The sequence below is a fragment of the Nipponia nippon genome, unplaced genomic scaffold (assembly GCF_047370975.1).
Source record: "Nipponia nippon isolate SJK-2023a ecotype South Korea unplaced genomic scaffold, ASM4737097v1 scaffold_25, whole genome shotgun sequence".
NCBI lineage: Eukaryota > Metazoa > Chordata > Aves > Pelecaniformes > Threskiornithidae > Nipponia > Nipponia nippon.
In genome coordinates, this window is record NW_028262342.1 from 4,339,094 (window position 1) to 4,352,923 (window position 13,830).

The 13,830-nt window shown below is 43.9% G+C and overlaps 1 protein-coding gene across 1 annotated transcript in view; it reads left to right on the plus strand.

Annotated features, from left to right (window-relative positions):
* The first annotated feature begins 516 nt into the window (after positions 1-516).
* Positions 517-13,830, plus strand: part of PLXNA2 (plexin A2) — a 260,299-nt gene continuing 246,985 nt past the window's right edge. The window contains exon 1 of the mRNA XM_087761945.1: positions 517-902. The gene's annotated coding sequence lies outside the window, so the exon portion shown is untranslated. The remainder of the gene's footprint in view (positions 903-13,830) is intronic.

Genomic DNA, 13,830 nt, shown 5'->3' on the forward strand with positions numbered 1-13,830 from the left:
CTGTGAAGCACAGGGAGCAGCGGCCTGATGTTTTTTGGCACCCTCGACAGCTGCGATAGGAGTACCCGGAGCACAGTCACGCTCCACAGAGCATGGTGGCAGTCAGGGTGACCAAAAATGGATCACGGACCCTTCAGTCACCCCGTGCGACCCAAAAGGCTGGGAGTAAGGCGGTTGTCTCATTCATCACCATGTGCTTTTTTGCTCAGGAGACCGAACCGATATTATCGTGTAATTAGCGCTTGCATTGCCCCATTGGAAGCGAGAGTGCGCCTACGGTGGAGGGTGTGTACAGAGCTGGGGGCAAGGCTGGGGCCCTCCCAGCAGGACATCATTGCTCCCAGCTGGAGCCCCAGGGCCTCGCTGCCCCTGAGCTCAGATGGCCATCAGCTGGCTCTGCCCTGAAACACCCCCACCCCGTGGGCACAGCTCCTCTTTTACCAGCTCAGTTCAGGGTTGCAAGCTCCGAGCAGGGAGGTGCTGGGCAGGAGCAGCCTCCCCTGGCTGGGGCTCTCCAGGCAGTTACAGGAGGTCCCCCAGGAGAGTGCGGTCCTAGCAGGGCTGACTCCTTTTTGGGAAGCACCAGGCTCTCTGTAATGGCTCTGGAGGCTGACTGTGCTCTTGCAGTAAGAAGGATAAAAATAGACCATGAGGCGTGAGGAAAGGACAAAATGCAGGTGAAACGGTTAGGTCTGTACTCAGTAACAGATTCAAGTGCGTAGCCAGGCATGGCTGCTGGCAGTGCTGCACTCATCCTGCAGCCCAGGGCTGCTGCCTTTCACCATCGCTAAAACCACGAGAAGAAAACAAATTTGTGGTGCTGTTGTGCCTGCAGCAGGCTCCGGGTGAGAGGAGAGCGGCCCCGGCACAGGAGCTCGTGTCTGCGTGCACGGAGAGAGCCGGTGAGTATGAAGCAGCTAGGCTCCACAACTGTGTTTTCAGATGTGATATATATAAGCTGCTGCTTTAAATTATTCATTCGTTTGCCATAGTTTATTTGTTTTATATTTAGTTTGACATGGTCTGGAGGTTGGAGTAATTTTCTAACTCACTGAATGATCTTTTTTTATTCTCTTAAGCACCTTCTCTGTCACACGAAAACAGTTTTCAATCAAGAGTATAAAGCACCCACTTGCAGCCGATGGACTTTATTTCCTGTGAATATAATTTAGCAGCTTTGGATAAATTTCATTTAAATACATTTGCATGGTGAGGCCAAGTTAGCCTTTGACTTAGGGTGAACCAAACTCCTTTCCATGCGAATACTTACAGAAGGGAGTGACCCCTGTAGCATCCAGGTTAAATACGCTTTTGCATAATGGTGTGTGCTGTGAAATGCAATTAGAATATCTTTGCCTCTCTCTTTCTTGCCTTTTTTTTTTTTTTTTTTAAAGGAAAGTAATTAAAGTGTTCGAGTGTTGTGGGGGTTTTTTGTTTGTTTTTTGTTCATTTCAAGCCATGTTGCATGGCTCGCATTGCAGTGGGAATTGCCCTGCTGGCAGTGACAGCCGGTGAGCCTGGGCAGAGCTCCTTCCCTGGGTCAGCCTGGCAGCAAGAAATGCTATAATGCTGCTTTCCTCCCCAGATTCTCTTCCACTGAGTAATTTATTAATTACAGCATGTCCACTGGAGAATAAAACCTTGGCCTAATTTTGTTTTGAGTGTCATGGGATGAGAGCTTGCTTAGTAGCTGGGAGCAGAGAGTGTGAAGTCCAGGCTGGAAGAGGACAAATGAGGTTTGGAGGAGCAGTATTTGTTGGTTTTCATTTAAAGATTTCAATGCACCTTACAGAGGAAAGGACCGTTTTACAGGTTGGAAAATTGAGACATGGGGAATAAAAATAACTCGGTGAAGGTCATGCAAGAAGTGAGTCACTGTCCGTGACCCCCAGGGTATCTGCTAGAGTTTTGCTTCTCATGTTCAGCTGATTTTCTGGCTATGGATTATAACTTCAAAGAAATGATGAGAGAAGATGGAAGTCTATAGCCAATGTTGTATAGGAGGTCAGATGCAATAGTTTCGGACTATTATGGCCTCAAAAATCTACAAACTAATGAAATATCATCTGGGCTGAGATGAAGTTCAGAGGTTCTTGACTGGCCCATCATGTAATCAAACTTGTGAGGCTGGCATTTCATTTTCAAAGCTGCATTTAGATACTTTCAAGGAAAATTAATTTTAAATGTTGTCAGAGAAATTATTCATACCAGCAGTAGTTACACCCAACCGTAGGGCAAGAATAACATCATAAATTAGCAATTTAATCAAAACTGTTCATATTTGTGGAGAACCCTGAATGACTGAACCACTGGTTTAAAAAGAAGTGCTGCTGAAGCGTGTGAGAGAGTAGATGCATCTGAGAAAATCAAGACTTGATCTTAGAGAGTCCGAGAGAAGAAAGAAACTTGGAAGGAAAAGCAATTTGATGAGTTACTTTTAGCAAATAATTTGCTGAGCTCACTAGTGTCCACGTTCTTCAGAGAAGCACTTAGAGGCAGTGGCTGTCTTTTAAAACGGCTTGTGTGTTCAGCACCTTCTGCAAAGGAGGTCTGAGCTCTTGCTAGTAAACACTAAATAAATAATAACAATAATTAAGAACCTGCCACTTTCTATAAAGCCTTGCGTTTGCTCTACTTTTCTAAAGGTAAAAAAAGACAGTGGCTGTTCATGGACAACGGCATTTTGTCTGTGGTTCTCGTGAGTAGGAGTACGGCCCCGCTTCTGAACGTGCTGATCAGTGAAGCCCCCGATCAGAAATACCCCAGCCCAAGCAGTTTTGTGAGTGCAGAGGAGAAAGCGAGTTCTTTTCTAATGCCTTGAATGCCAGCAGGACAAGTTTCAGGTCCCGCTGGTTTTACCTGGTGCTAGAAACCTAAGTACCTTGAAATACCTTGAAGGCAGCACTCAGCCTTTGTTGAGAACTTTAAGCTTTGCCTATTAACCTGAAAATTCATTTTGCTTGCTGTAACATGGAACACTTCAAATTCCTATTGTTTCTAAAATCACGCTAAATAACTCCTTCTAGCTGTCTTTATAAGCCTGGAAGGTGTTCAGATTCACCAAAGTATTCGCTGCTGAAAGGCGTGCCTGCCTTCTGCACTGGGAAAAATAAATTGGGGCTTTCAGAAGCAGAAAATGAGCAGACTGTGCTATGAACTGGCGTTGCAATCGCAGCTCCTCCTTGAAACTGCGATGTGTTCCGGCCGTTTTGATTTCATAATCCATGGTCTTTCAGTGGGTCAGCTGCATGACCCTTAAACTCAGGAGGGATCCAATACTGTGAGTTTAATCTGCCTAAAACTGGCCAAGTCTGAAATACTGAGTCAAAATTGAAATACAGCTAATCTAATATGTATTGATTTTTATTTTTTTTTAAACTGAGCTTGTCTAGGAAATGCAGGTTTTCAAGAAGTGTCTGGGGCAAAATTCACTTATTCTTTTGTTTGTTAGAAAACATGAGTGAGTGATAGATCCACTATAATTTCAGTGCCATATTCTTCCTGTAAGTTTAGAGAAAGCAAGAGTGTTTTAAACCCAAGTTAGAAGTAACACCGGATCATTTCAAGCTACGCTTTCTCAGGGCTGTTTGTGTTTTCTTATCTCACCGAAGAAAATGGATGTGGGTAACTGAAATCACCAGGATTTGTTAGTTCACCTGAAAAGAAATTAGTTGTTTTATTCTTCCCAGAAGGGACAAATTGGGTTATATTACCACTGGTGCCCCATCAGTAGCTGGGGGTGTTCAAGTCTATGGGTAAAGTTTTCTGGAAGCTACTTATTGAAAACCAGGGTGGAATTTGGGCTCTGAAGCTCCAGCTGTGAGAAGTTTACCCTTCATGAGTGAAGCTGAGAGAGATCCCATTTACCTCAAGTGTTTTTGGTGAGTCAAACACTGAGATTTCTAATAATCGCCTTTCTACAACCCTGAGCCCCAGGAAGGAAAGTCCCGTGTGGGCACAGGCTGAACACGAGTCAAACACCAGGGAAAGAATTCCTGCCATCAGGAAACACTTCCAACAGCGGTTGTGTGATCTTTGTCTTGTGCTTATTTGAGATAAAATATTTGCAGTTGTCACAGCCAGCCTTCACAACAGCCAGATCTAATAGCTCCAAAAAAGAGAGCTAAATGACACTAGCTCTGAAAACAAGTAATAATTGGTGAATACAGCATTCTGCATGTAGGCATAAACCTGAGCTCCAGCCCAACCAGAGAAAAGACAAAGAACTGGCCTAGGGTTCCTAGAAATCCCTGCAGTGTATTAAAATGCACAAAGATGTGTTGATTCGCACCAGGTAAGATTTGATCCAGAGCATTAGTTATCTTACTACTTACCAAACCCACACAGAAATCCTGCCCAGAGATATTTTCATAAAGAAGAATGCTTCTAATAAATTGGATTTCTGCATAGAAAGATAAAACCTTTGAGAATATTTTGCAGCATGTTCCTATGGAATGTAAAATTTCCTCAGATGGGCAATGGTGTAGCTATCATATTTAATTAATCTTCTTCCTCAAAGAGGTTCTTATCCTCCCACCTTTGTAATGCAGTTCAGGTCACCCCACTGGGATTTCCCCCCTGTTTCTGGCATTAATGCCGATTCAGTGCATCAGTTCAGATGAGAAGATGGAGGAGTTCAAACCGGAGGTGAGCTGGGGTTATACAATTTGGAAATGCAGGAGGTCTTTTGCTGAATATAGATACTACCTCCTGGTTCAAAGTCATGCAGGAGCCCCAGTCTACTCATCCTAAAAAAGGCATCCCTTCATCACGCTAACCTTGCTAAAGCTCTCTCTGCTCCCCTGCAGGGCATTTGTTTGCAATGTCTTGGATATGATAGATTTCTTCCAAATGCAATGTACAAAAGCAGAACAAATGATAAAATGTTTTCTTGGTCTTTTTTATTTCTTTTCCTATTTTTTCTGTGCTCTGTATTTTCATTCCTTTAAGACTCCCTCGTCTTACCCCTGCAAATGTCACATATGCAGCACAGGCAGATGCTTCCGATGGAGTGTGTGCTCGCTCCAGTGATGTGTCCCTTTTTGAGCCATTGTCCACTAAATACCTGCATCCTAATGTGTTCTGCCTAGCCTAAATCTCGAGTGCATTAGAGTGATGGGGATCAAATGCAAAGTTTGGATTTGATTCAAATTCTGAATCCATGCTAAACTGAAGCTGTTCTTATCTGAGCTTTTAGTTAATGCATTTAATAAGAAAAAATTCTGCTGCGGTGGCTGCTTTCATCTGTATAGCAATAAGAACTTGCAGCACTACAGACACATCTCCTTGAAACTTGAGTTGCCTGCTGAAACCAGGTCTCTTTGTCTGTTGAGTTTTCCAGTTGTTGAAAGAAGGTATAAATTCAGTACTTTGCTAGTGTATGTTCCAGGCAGCGTAGCTGTTCGGTAGCCATCAAACACCCCATTCAAACAAAGCAACACTGGGCTGATTCCTCCGTAGCCTGAAGCAGTATTTCTGGGTTAGTGTACAGCTTGGCTCTTGGAAACTCTCCTCCTGCAGAAGCTGGAGATATCCAGTTCCTTCTCCAGTAAGCAATGTGTACAAGTCTTTAGTATTTATCTCGTTTATCCTGGTTCTCCTAAGCCCCAGGACATCTCGTAGGCAGCAGGGGTGCATTTTGCAAGCTCCCCGCTCTGCGGGTGCTGTGGTCGGTCCAGCCTGGCAGTGCCAGTGCTGGTGTGACTGGAGCAGCGCTTGGCATCCCACAGCTTACTCCACAGAGCTCCTCTGTTTCCGAGGTTGCCTTTGACAGATTCAAATCTAGATTTATTTGCTGAGCTCTCAATAAATTATCCTGGCGTTGGCAAACCAGCTGAACTGAGAACACTTGGGGAAATAAACAAATATGCAATGAGAAATTTATGCCTCTACATAAACTGTCAAATCCCTGGATGATTTATGTCTGTCTAAATATGGTTGTTAATTGTTAGCTTCTGTTAGACTTCCCTTATGCTGATGGTGGGGCAGCAGGATCCCTAAAGCAGGTTTGTACCTGAAGATCGGCTTGGAGATTTTGCCAGGGTGAATGGAAAGTTCCCGTCTGGGATGGAGACTAAGTGAAAGCCAGCTACAAAGAGGCAGCGAAGCTGCACGCTGCCGTACCTCTTCATGCTTCAATTCCCTGTTTAAGAGGAGGGTATTTCTTCTGTTCTCTGCCTCAGTCCATCTTGTGGTCTGGACTTTAAGGCATTTTGTATCTTACTTCCCTTTTGCTTCTGTGCACAGGTCCTGGGACAGCAGGGTGTCTGCCCAAGAGCTGCTGTGACACAAATATTAAGAGTTGCCTCTAGAACAGCAAGTGAGAGAACTGGGTAGCAGTAGAGCAATAATGTCCAAATTTGACCAAAAGTTGTTTGGAAATAAATACTAATTTTCTCATCCTCTTTTGTGCGGTCTCTTGGCAAATGTTTAAGAGACTGGTTCTTCCTGGCAGCAATGTTCATGCGAATCATCAACAAATCTGTTCCTAGGATACTTTCTGTCCTACACCAAAGGGTTAAAAACACAAATATCCACCAAAAAGAAGCCTTTTTTTCTGGGTAGATGGGGCAAGGAACACTTAATTTAACAAATCTTCTATATCCTAAAGATGTCTGAGCCAGTGAAATTCTGTGAGGACCCCATGTGCTGTATCAAGCAGGCATCTCATCCATTTTGAAACTGAATTTTAATTTTTTTCTGGAAATAAAGAATGCCCTTCCACACCCTCCGTGCTGTCTCCTTCTGCAGAAACAAATGCCTCTTAAAAACCCTGGGAGCTTAGCAAACTAAGGAAATCAATGGACTTCTTTTTCCCCACCAATATCTAAATAGACATTTTTATGTGTTTTTACATCGCTAGCTGTTGAACAAAAGGTCACTGCTGATTTGAAGTCAGGCTTTATAACCCAGATGGCTTGCAAAAAAAAAAAAAAAGCACCATTTCTTTGGCTTTTCTTTTATCAGAGGGTGAATAAAAAGATAAAAGAAACAAACATAAATGTACATATCGCTATGCTACGTCATTGCAACAGCTCTGGAGAGAAAGTCAAGCTGTTGACAAACTCGGGGTGCAGCCGCACCAATGAACTTGTATCGTGTTTGGCAGCACAACCTTCCTGATAAGTCAGAGTGGCGTCAATCTATAAATCACGGAGCTTTATGGACAAATATTGTAAAAACAGTAACCTTTCTCCCTTCTAATAGTTACCTCTTAGTTCACATTGTAGCAGTGCATTTCTAGCGCGAGCTATTCTTTGGAAATGTATTCTGTCGAAACCAATCTGCTAGAAATGCTCTTCAGATTTAAGCCAAAATTAAAGAGAATCAGGCTTATGTGGAAGGAAGAGGCAAAACAGTGCAGTTAAGCTGATCCTACTGCATAACAAATGTCTGCTGTTAGGATTGCCCCAAACGGAGTTTTACGTTTGTGAACAAAACCTCCCAGGTTACTGCAGGGTAAGCGATTGATCCTGGTTAGGAGCAGAGGCGTTGCACTGCAAGCTGGAAGCAGTCACACGGGAGGGAGTAATTTGTGCAAATTACTGTTTCTCCTGTTGTCACTCTGAGCGGTTCCCAGGCTTTTATACCTGGGAACAATTTTAAATATTTATCTTCCGAAGCAAAGCTATGTTGCGTTTCCAAAATAATGTTTGATGGTCAAACAAACAGGAAGACCTTCCAGCAGGACGCTTTCCTTTCATCTGGACAGGAAGGCTTTGTGCTCTGTTTCGAGGAGGGTGCTGCTCTGCTGCTGTTGGGTTCATCCAACTGTTGGGTTTTGCTTTGGCTCTCGCTGCCAGGGGAGGCTCCTGCAGCCGTCCCGGCATCCCGGCGTGGGTGCCTCGTGGCAGGAGTGCGGTGCTGCCGGGCTGGGTGTGGGCAGAAGGGGCCCCTCCTGGCCCCTCTGTTGGCATTCACCAGCATCAGGAATAGAGATGCTCTGCTGCCTGGCAGCAGGAAAAATAAATGAGTATTCAGACCACTTGTAGTTTAACAAATGCATCTTTTATAAAAGCGAACAAGTGCCTGGGCAGAAGCAGGGAGGGATTCACGACACAGGTGAAATTCTGGCACTGCTGGGGAAAAAAATTGGTAGTTTTTCACTGACTCCAAAAAGTGCAACCTTAGGATTTTTAAGGGCAGCACATCCTGTGGTGGAAATACAACAGCAGACCTAGATCAGCTGGTGAGCTGTCCCTTCCAAGTGATGGTCAATCATACGGTAAAAGCCACTGGCTGGGCTCCAGTGGGATACTCATCCCGTTGCAGAACCAGGGCTGGAGGGAGCCCTGAGAGATCTGCCTGCTGCTTCTAAGCAGGACCAAATCCCAGTAAATGTTTCTGACAAATCTTTGTCTAAGCGACACTTAAAGACCTCCAGGGATGGATATTTCATAGGCTCCACAAACAGTCCCTTAATAACCTGCTACAGAATGAAAAGCAAATTTAATGAGGACTCCAGCAGCTCCTAATTCAAACATCACTTTAGAAAGACAAAGAAGTAAAAGAATTGAGTCAATTTACATCTTTTGGCAGGAAAGTGTAAATCACTAGAAGGAAAGGCAGGCATTTGGTAAATACACTCTTAGTATGTCGTAAGGAAGGGAAACTGGCACAGCAGCAGTTGCATTTACCAGCCGAAATGTGAAAAATCAAGATAATGTTGCTGAAAATATCAGATACAGCTAATAGCACCAGGTCCTAAACGAAAGGAATAAACATCAAAGAGGCTCCACAAAGTACAGTCCAGGACATACTGGGATGGCGCAGCCATGTCCGTGGGCCAAGTGACATCTGACTGCGTGGGATGGAGGAGGACTCTGTGCAGCCGTACCAGAGCTACAGCTGCCATAATAAAAAAGTTTCTTCCAGGAGAGAAATTTTTTTTATTGCTTTTATTTAAATTAAAAAAAAAAAAAAGCAATAAGTTATAACACTGAAGAGATGAATGAAATTATTCTTTGCAGAAAATCCATTTGTGACATCTTAATGTGTCCTAAATATAGTAGGCTCTGAGATGCGCCGCTTGCTTACCAATAGAATCGGCGGTATTAATCACGCTCGTGATGGGCACATGGCAGCTATGCTCGGGACTGGCTCGCTCCAATATGATTGTTCTGTCTGGTGGAAAAAAACAAGTTTAATGTGACATCATCAATCTAGGACCAAGAATGGGATGGATTTTCTGATTACAAGGTTAAGTGATGCATCAAGAGAGAGCAGAGCTTGGTCATTGCTAATCATTTAAATTTAGGAAGACTGAGGACCATGACATTATTGCCTGGCATTAAAGAGCAGCTCTTTGATACCAGCCATTTGTATGTGTCCTTTCTTCTTCATGACTATATTTATTATGCAAGCAATAGGAAAATAGGCTTGAGGAAGCCATTCTGTTCAGTCTTTTGGTCTTCAGTTCTGTCTAGCTGATAACAGCACCATGATGTAACCCAGAAATTCAAGAAATGCTTGCGCAGCCCAAATATAACACACATTTTGCTCTTGGGTCAGTGTAATCTCACTGAAACCACGGGAGAAGAGGGAAGTGTATCAGGCGTAAAAGGAAATTTGGCACTAGATTTGCAGGCACTGCTACCTGCGTGCTAGCTAACTTCAGTGTGTTGCTGTTCTTGGGTAGACTCAGAAGCCAGTTTCCAGTCAGGCTTAATCTGTATTGTGTAAAACAAGGGTTGAGTCTTCCGCAGCGCTAAGGTGAAGTGCTGAGCTTCCTTGGCCTCATTTGATATCAATAGGAGCTGGAGTTTCCTCCTGGAAATTATGGGGAAGGTGATGCTGGGTTGTTCTCTCTGTACCTGGGTGGGAAAGATGTGTTCAGTCATTAATTTTATTAGAAAGGTGGTATTATTGATAGTGAAATGAAATAATGTAGAAAAAGTCTGGTTTAAGCTTCAGCCAAGCGGGGAAGTAAAGGGAGGGACATCCATCTGTTCACGTAACAGGCTGGTCCACCATTGTCTCCCTTACACAGTTCGTTCCTTATACTACATTGGTATTAAACAGGGCTTGCAGTCTCCGAGAGGGTTCTTGTGTCTCTACCACGAGCTCTGTCTATGCAGGTGTCCCGAGTGCTTCATGTGCTGGTCCTCACTACACAGCTGTGCCTGGGTGAGCTGCCGCGTTGCTTCTTGGAAAACCAGGGCGAGACCCAGATGAGCTGTTACGATTTTTGTATTATTGCTGTGAGACCAGAGAACAAGCTGGGAACAAGCAATCCTCTGAAATGTAATTGTCCCCCATGTTCGTTCTACACTGCACTTTCCACAGGATATAACTTCCTTCAAACCGGTCCAACAATTCCCATTAATGCACGTTGGTTCGCATTTTCTGAAATGCCCTGCCTGCTCCCAGTGAAGCCCCTGGTCCAAATTCAATGAAGTGAGTAGATGAATCAAGGCAGACTGTCCTGCTGAGGTGCTGACTCTCTTTCCCCTGGCAATAATCCCATCATTAAACCACTGCTGCCCTGGTTCAGAATGTCATATCTTAGTGGAGGATAAGATTCCTCTTTCATAAAAGAAAAAAGAAAGACAAGGTTGGACCCTCAAGAGCGATTTTTAATTATTTCCAGATCTTCTGGATCATTAGGAAGATGAAAGATGGCATCAGTTAAGATGCAGGGCACACTGATATAATGTAATTGATTTTTACATATATTTAACTGATGATTCATAAAATGTGATATGGCTGAAGCAGCACAGCCTTAAGTGCAGTCTGAATATGAAAGGTCCAAGCTCATAACAGAGAGATTACTGGGTCTGCCACTTCTGAAGGTGAGAGCCTGAGGACAGGGTTCTTGACATGCATCATCATTATCCTTATTTATTATTTGCGTTATAGCAATGTCTAGAGGCTAGATCCTGATGCTGATTGTGCTAGGTGCTTGCAAGTAGAACAGAGAAATGAAATGCATGAGTGCAGTCTTCATCGTTGACACCAGGATGTCTGTCGGGGTTGGCTTTTCACCCGTTGAGCCTCGTCCTCACTGCATGCTGGTACGTGCTGTCCAGAATCCATTAGACCATTTTTTTTTTTCTAACTTTATATCCCTCATTTATAAAGAGGCTTGCCAACCCCACCATCTTTAGATAATTTCAATGACTCTGGCTTCCTGGTGTCTAACCTGCCAGCAGCCAAAACTGGGGGTGCTCCCAGGCTCCCCCCGCCCAAACCACCCTGAGGGTGGCTGTGGCTCTGAGCGAGGGGCACCCACAGCCCCCCTGCACCCTGCAGAGCTCCGCTCCCGGGGCGCGGCTGCAAGCGGTAGTGGTGCGGAGGCACCGGTCCACCGGCTTTGCCATGAAGGTCCCCCACCCTAGGAGGGCACGTAGCTCGTGGGGCAGGGCGGCTCAGGGCAGACAGGCAAGCTAAGCCCACCTTAAGTAATCTGTATCGCAGCCACTATTTGTCAGGCTAAGGGCTCTGAGGATTAGATCTGACAGCCAGCCTAGAAAACCTGTGCAAACCCTCCTCATCTGTGAGATGTTCCAGGATTTGATACGTTCAATTTTTCATTTCAGGGACTTATATTGATTGCTTTAAGAATTACACACACACACATATATATACACATACACAGAGAGTACAGGAAAATCAGAGCAAACTTTTTCCCAAACAGTCATACCCCAAAGGACTGGGAAGGATTGATTTTTCACACGTTCAGCTTTTAGGCTATTCACATCTCAATCCAGACAATTTTCTTTCAAGAGAGTCCACTACAGTCCACTTAATTGTATTTTCTAAACAAGCAGTGGAAGAGATTTGTTGGCTTTACTGTCCAAAGACGACACAAATCTTTTCTTCCAATTTTTTCCCTTGAGTTGATAATATAGTGAGTGAATTTCTGACCCTGAAAGCAATAAAATATCAAATTGTTGTGTCCAACACCCCAGGGAAAAGATTAGTTCATGGAGGAATTTAAAGACTTGGAAAGGAGGACCTGGCTGCATATTTTTCTATTTTTTTATTGAGTAGCAATTACTCTTAGTATAACTTTCCAATTTGGTCAGGACAGTGTGCTAACTCTGATTCTGTGCTTCACGTAATAACTTGGAAAATAATCCCAGTATGAGCATTAAAAAAAGCATTCTTTCAGATATTTTCTTTGGCTCCAAGTTTAATAGTTGGATATATTGTACTTGACCAGGTTAGGTATTCCAATGACAACTTGTAAATGGGGTTAAAAATACAGTTCAAGTTTGCAGGTTTATTTAAGGCTAAGTTGTTATAAAATAATCAGTTAAAAATATGTGGTTTTATTTGCAAGCTGCACCACACCTCCCTTACCTTGGAAGCAAGACTGTGAGACACGGTTAGGTGACAAAGGTGCTGCTTTGTTGAATAGCAACACAAAGACAATTACCTAACCATTTAACTACTTTTAAGCTTTTTACTTTTAACTACTTTTAAGCACTTCACAAGCTGAAGAATGAAAGATCCAACCACTGAAATCAGTGAGGCTTCACTGGGTGCTAGTCTATTGTAAAATCTCCCGAGGGCTGGTGGCAGTGGAAGCGGCGGCGCTGGCGTCCCGCCTCCCCGTGATGCCCCCGGCAGCGAGCCGGCGTGGGGGCTGCAGTCGTGGAGCGCTGCTCCGCACCAACGCTTTTGACAACGAATGGTAGGCGAGGTGAATCCAGTCCAAGAGACGCCAGGATGCTTCTTGCACGAGGAACCCGTGCCAGTTCTGACCCAATTTTGACAAATTCAGAGCTTCAGTTAAACTTTTTTCAATACTTTTATAAAGATATTTTTTTTAAAAAGCACAACAAAAATTCATTTTGATCAGAATATTTTGCGGGTCAACTAATGCAGTCCCATGTGAGACCTTCTCTCAATTTTCCCAGCTGACTGAGGAAGCTCATTTCATAAAACAGCTTGCCGAAACCATGCCCCGTAGTATGCGACCTGCTAAAACCAAAGGTAAAGTTTCAACCCACTTCGTTTCTTGAAGCAGAGGCTAAACCCCTTGGGGGAGGAAAAGTGGGGTGCACTGAGCAAACAGGCACTGACCCTTAAATGCAATGTTGCGCGCATGAAGTTGTAATAACAGTTACTGCAAAAAACTGTTTATTCCATTCCAGCAAAACAAGCAAATAAACTGCCGATGGTGGTTTGAAACTTCATACAGTGTAATATTCCTGTAATGGAATGCTTTTAGAGAGAAGCAATAAAAATAAATTGAAAACTGCTTTTCTGCTAGATACAGCTGGCATAAGCACCATCTGAGCAAACAGGATAACACGAAGCTTAACGTAACATCTCTGTTTTTATTACTCAGAAGCGACAGGTCTTATAATAGTATAAATTCACTTAAAAAATGGACTTTTTTAGAAGCCCTCTGTGTTAATTCTGAGCAGTATAATTACAGGTCTTTTTATGATTTAGGTTAGAGACCAATTAGCTTGCTTCTGAGACTCTTGAAAGACTGTTCTTCCCCTTCCCATGCAGGTCTCGCTCTGCTCTCAATTTATACACATGAAGCAGTAAAGTGAAATTGTTCATAACCAAGGGAAGTAACTGTATCTGTTGGCTTGGCTTTGCTTTAAGTACATTTTCTGCAAGATGGCTGTCATAAGAAATGCAAATTAGCGACAAGGCACTTGCTTCTGTAAACCGGAGTACATAAAACGGTTGCACCGTTCTTGGGAGTCATCAGTGTTTTGCAGCCCTCCCGGCTGTCCCTGTGGCACTCCGTCCTGTTCACAGGCCGCTTCCCTCTCCCTCGTGCAGCCTTGCGTGCCCTGTTCCCACCCCGGTCTGAGCGTATGCGCCCAGCCCGAGCCGTCAGGGCTACCTGACCATCTCTGTCTC